This window comes from Lissotriton helveticus, chromosome 2_1, assembly GCF_964261635.1.
Source record: "Lissotriton helveticus chromosome 2_1, aLisHel1.1, whole genome shotgun sequence".
NCBI lineage: Eukaryota > Metazoa > Chordata > Amphibia > Caudata > Salamandridae > Lissotriton > Lissotriton helveticus.
In genome coordinates, this window is record NC_136059.1 from 491,422,453 (window position 1) to 491,428,532 (window position 6,080).

Sequence of the window (6,080 nt, forward strand, 5' to 3'; positions counted from 1 at the left end):
CTTTAGGATTTGCGCAAATGGGTTTGTTCTATTTTCAGCCACTGCAAAGAGCATGTGTGCTCAAGCGCCAAAATTTTGGATTTTGCGTGAAACCCACGTTACTAGGTTAATCCCTCGTCCGGCAGATACAAGTAGAAAACGACTATTAAGAACCCTTCCTTGTAAAAGTCCCAATCATAAAACGTTGTGGCGAGAATATTTAGGTTTAAAAAAAATGCATTTTCCAAATCCATAATGATGCAAAATATTAATAAAAACACAAGTAGCTGGACTAAACAGTACATAAAAGAGCCTATATTGTTCAGTTAGGTACCATATATTTTCTCAGTCCGTCTGAACCAGAGAGGAGCTATGCGTTTTAAAGGGTAACCTTGTTTGGGCTTTTTCTGCTAGATTTCTTTACACAATGTCCCATTTCTTAACTCTTCTGTGAATAATACGAGTTTTTTCGATATGCAAACATTCGGACTTTCAGAGAGATTCAAGACTTCTTTAGGAGATGAACTTTCGATATTCATGAAGTAAAATTACATTTTCGGTAGAAATGGAAGCAGATGATGTAAATCCGCGAGAAATAAATTGCTGGTCTTTCCATTTTTCGCTTTGTACAATTGATACTTTCAATTAAACTAACACAAATCAAGCACCACTATTAGCAGCATGTAAAGATAGACGTCATTAAACACAGCAAGCTAAAAGAAAAGAAGCTTTGTGGTTAAAATGTCATATTTTCAACCGAAAAGCATCAGGCATTTAAGTACACAAATATCCAACAGTTACGAGTTTAAAACATATTTGTATTTTTTTTTTAAAATATGCATCTACCTTCCATAATATATGCTCGAACATCCATACTGACCTTAATGAAGAAATGCCCGTCCTCCAGGCACAGACACGGCATTATGTTCACTAGATCTTAACCTCCCAAAACAGGCAGCTAACCCAGCATTTTCATGGTTCATTCTCCTTTCTGTTGTTTATGAACGCTGACCATGAGATTTCAACTGAAAAAGTTCAAAACTTCACTAGTCCTTAAATCAGAGCATAAGAATGACAGCTAAGTACGGGAAATGCAGTTTCCTTTTGGATTCAGCAAACTAACAGGGGGGAGAGGTTACTATGGATACAGGAAACTGCTGAACAGGAAGCCATTTCATCCTTGCTGCCACACCATTGTTCTAAAGATAACTTCATCTCCAGAGAAGGAACAGTAGCATTCTTCAATCATAACGTCCTTCATGTAGTATTTAATTGCTTCAATTTGGGATTATGGTGTGATGAAATATTTGCATACTGCTAAATTCATAGCGCAATGAGGTAGAATGTCAATTGTTTCGAAGTGTACTTGAATTTAAACAGTGTGCGTCATACCTTGAGACACCGCAGGGCCGCCTTTAACGTTGGTGGCTCCAGTGCAATAATCTTTGTTGCCACCTCCCCAGGCCCTGGTGACATTCTTGTTTCCAGATTTCTTCACTATCTCCCTCCAATGGTGCTCATCATCTCTTCTTGGCTCACCATTCTTTAAAATTCTTTTATAGCTCCCCTCATACCAATGTAGGGTGGTAGAGTTCTTTCCATCACACACACATATTATACAGAGACAATGAATGAATGTGTAAATCAATGTGTTGGAAATGTTACATAAAACAATGAGTGGCACAAGGTCTAGGGGTCACATGTCTCCCACACTGGTAGACATTATCAGCCAGATTCGTCAATGTCAAATTCTGCGATTTCTAAATTGCGAGAAATAGCGAATCGCAATTTAGAAATCGCAGAATGGCATTCATGATAATATGCGAGAAAAAAAGCGATTTGCAATCGGCCGCAATCGCCGATTGCGAGTTCCAAAAAATCGGTAAAAATTCGCAGAATCGGCCGATACCCGTGTTGAAATTGCGATTTCGCAATTACCGAAATCGCAAATTGCGATCTCGCTAATTGTGAGATCGCAAAAACGGGAAGTCGCATTCTGAGCACAGTGATGACATCACAACCAGGAAGTAGGCAGGTTCCACCCTCATTCAGCAGTGAGAGCCTGAAGTGGAATCAGCATTGCCAGAGCTCCCCTCCAGAGTGCCTACAGGTTAAAACCAGGAGACACCCAAGTGCCCAGCATGTCACAGGAAGCTGCAGGAGAAACTTCCACTGGAAGAAAACGGAAAATTACATTTTCCGAGCGAGAGCTCGAATATTTGATCCAGGGAGTCTGCAAGGACCATAATCGGCTCTTTGGTAAAGACTCCCGAAGGGTGCCTGAAGCCGATAAGAGGTGGATATGGGAGCGCATCCACGCAAAAGTTAACTCTGTGAGGGTGACCCAGCGCACTGTTGATGAGATCAAGAAACGTTGGTACGATCTCAGAGGACGGGCAAAGGAGAAGATTGCAGAGAGGCTGGGGGAGTGTGCTGCGACAGGTGGAGGGGAACCCACTGTCCCACCAAACACACCACTCGAGGACCGAGTCGAGGACACCATTAATCCGCAGGCATGCGTGGGGGTGATCCAGCTGGACTCCTCCCGACCCACACAAGATACACAAGGTAAGTGCCATGCGACTGCGGCCCCCTGTCCCCTAACAATGTCCATGACTCCAGATCATCCCATGTCAAACCCCAGTCATGCAGCCAAAGCACACCACAAAAGCGCTATTGCAATGTGGGAGATGTAGTCTGGCCACAATTACCATCTAGCCCCATTAAGCCAGACCTGTTTAGTGAGAGTCTATCCAACAGTGAGTCAGGGAATGGTAGCCTGCATGCATGTAGGAAGATCAAATGTGGAAGAAACATGTAACTAATCAACATCCACTTTACATCACAGGTGGCGCAGAAGTCCCCAGTTCAGACAGCGATGCCCTGCAAATTGAGGATATCCCAGAGGACACTGAGGGAGACTTAAATCTATCACCACAGCTAGGACCATCAGGGCAAGCTGCCGCACCAGCGGTCATTCCACCACCCGCCCCTGTGGACAGTGCCACCTCTGCGCCAACAGGCGCAGCAGTACCACAGCGCGTCACTCAACCACCAGTGGTGCTGACAACACCAGCAGCATCACGCCGACAAACCCACCGCCCTGCGGCTGTGAGGACCCAGTCAAGCGGACTGGTGAGGGAGCAGCGCAATAACACATCCTGCGCTGGCAGGGGAGCAAACGTGCGACCAGGTGGGCTCTCTATTGAGCGCCGTATGCTCCATGTTCATCAAACCCAAGCCCGTCATCTTGCGGCTATACACCTCCAATTAAACAAGACCGCCAGGAATGTTGGTCAGATATCTGACAGCATGGAGAGGATGACAGTTGCTATGGAGGCCAACACCCAGGCCATGTACAGCCAGCGGAACCTCTACCGGCGCAGACACAGGCAGCTGCTGACCCGCCTGTCAGCATACATGCGGTCCAATTACATTATTGGCAACGCGACCTCCCAGCTCTCGCGACGCTCCTTGGCAGGTCCAAATGGTCCAGTGCTGTCAGGACATCGCAAGAGCTCTGGAGCAGGTGACAACAGCAGTACAGGCCATGCAGGCAACTGGCCATGGCCAGGCGGGGGGGGGGGGGGGGGCGACGACAGCAGTGAGGCTACTTCCAGCCATAGTAGCCAGTCCGTGCCACCGGTGGTAGCACCCCGCCGCAGCAGCAGGTCCTCTGCTGCCTCACGGCCGAATCAGGAGGAGGATGTTGAAAGGAGGTTGGGAGCATCTGCCCGGAGGCGGCATTGAACAATTGAACATTACCATGAGGAGCCATGCTGCTGCTACAAGCATGCCCTCCTCAAGGACATGGTACATATGACAAAATATGTCAATCATGTAACAGTTTGGGAAATCTCCACTTTATTGTGCTGTAACAATAACATACATTCTGTCTAACTTAATCTGACTCATGTCATTATTACTATTGTCATGCATGAGTGAAGTAATGGGTGTGGTGAGTGGGTGCACTAGAAATAGTTAATGCAAATTTGGTTACGGCGCCTGTGTCCTTCTGCAGGATTCTCCCTGCGTGCGTGATGCACATGTGCAGGTGGTCAGTTGTCCCCTTCAGACTCACTGCCAGAGATGTCTACAGGTATCCTGCGCTTGGTAGCAATGTTGTGGAGGATTGCACACACGGCCACGATGCGGCAGCAGACCTCTGGCTCGTATTTTATGTCCCCACCAGTCTTGTGCAGTATGCGGAATCTGCTCTTCAAAAGGCCAAATGTCCTCTCAATGCAATTTCTTGTGCGTATGTGTGCAGCATTGTAACGCCGTTGCTGTGGTGTTGCAGGGTTAAGGTATGGGGTGAGGAGGTACTCACGGAGAGCGTAGCCGCTGTCATCTGTATGATAGGAGCAGGGGGTGAGTGCCTGTTCTGCGCAGCTACATTATGACAGTGTACTATTGGGGGTCATGTGTACTTACCTAGTAGGTGTCCTTCACCAAGTCTCCCCTGGCCAGTCGTGTATGAATGCCGCTGTGCCGGAATATGAAGGAGTCATGTGTGCTCCCCGGGTACTGTGCCACTATGTCCATGATGATTGTCTTGGCATTGCACACCATCTGGATATTGAGAGAGTGGTAGCACTTGCGGTTGCAATACATGTATTCCGTTTGTGCTGGTGGGCAGATGTGGATTTGGGTACAGTCAATGCATCCTATGATATGTGGAAATTGTGCTACGTTGTAAAATTGTAGCTTGGTGTCATTCAAGTCCTGTTGGCTGGTGGGGAATGAGATGTAGTGGTGTAGCCGGGTCAGCATTGCATCCAGGAAACTCCTTAGGCAGCGTGACATGGTGGGCTGGGATATCTTCCCTGCAACAGCGACTATCCCCTGGAAGCTTCCGGAGGCCAGAAGGTGCAGGCTGCACAATACCTGGACATGTGTGGGCACGGCATTGGTCCTCCTTGTTGGGTGCTGCATCAGGGGGTCTAGGTCACGGATCAGCTTGATGATTATTGCCTCATTCAGGCGGTACTTGGCGTAAATTTGCTTCCTGGTTTGTCCCAGAAGGGTGACCCGCTGGCGGAATATCCGCTCCTGGATCCTACTTCTGTTCCGTGCTGCTCGCTGTAGCCTTCGCCGCCTGACCACCATGTAGAGTCCTGGCATTGTGAGAGTCCTCATGCTCCAGCTGCATGTCCTTAAGTGTGTTTGGTCAGGCCTGCACCTGTTGGTAGTTTGTTAACGTTTTTTTGAATTTTTTTTTTCCTTACTGGTACCACCTGGTTTGGGTTCTCCTTAAATTGCGCGTCGCAAATTGCGATTTTCAGGTTTTTCGCATTTAGCGAATATCCATGAATAGCGATTGCGATTATTTTGCGAGTTCACAAATGAATTCGCAGAATCCATGGTTTCTCGCAATTTCAGAATCGCAAATGGCCTTCTTCAAGGATTCTGCGAATTTATTTGCGAATTCGCAATTTTTCTTTAGAGATTTCGCTTTTTTGGTATTTTCACTATCATGAATTCCTTTTAATCAAATTGCGATCGCAATTGCTAAATCGCAGCTATTGCGATCGCAATTTGGCTTCATGAATCTAGCTGTATATGTTCAGAATAGCTGCATCTAGAGAAGTGGATAGACAGAATTACTAGACTTTCTTTCAACACAGCATAGTAATCACAGTTGCTATGCTCACTGAGATTTCAACTGAACAAGTTCAAAACTTCACGAGTCCTTAAATCTGAGCACACGGTTTCACACCTGTGTAAATATGCTCAACAGTTATGTTTTGAGGAGGTCTAATTTTTTATGCAAATACTTTTCTACCAATGATAGTACATAAGTATTAGCATCATAATCCATGGGTGGATATCTGGGAACATCCTTACACCACCGATGATATGTTCCCTGGACACAACGTGGAGAGTAGTACTACTTCACTTTCCTGAGGGCTACCTTCCAACACAGATCCAGGATTTTCATTGGAAGTAAATCCGAAAACACCACCATATGTATTGCAAATCCAGTTGAAAGTGTCAGTAAATCTGCCCCACAAACTCAGGATATAAAACATAACACAGTGGCCAGGGTTGTTTATACTAAAAAATGTATTGCTACACAAGAGAATGCTTTCTTAGCAAAC

General features: G+C 46.2%; 1 protein-coding gene across 1 annotated transcript in view; it reads right to left on the reverse strand.

The window, feature by feature from the left end:
- The window catches only part of LRRC70 (leucine rich repeat containing 70), a 79,223-nt gene extending 78,226 nt beyond the window's left edge, over positions 1 to 997 (reverse strand). The window contains exon 1 of the mRNA XM_078675140.1: positions 860 to 997. The gene's annotated coding sequence lies outside the window, so the exon portion shown is untranslated. The remainder of the gene's footprint in view (positions 1 to 859) is intronic.
- Between the last annotated feature and the right edge of the window lie 5,083 nt (positions 998 to 6,080).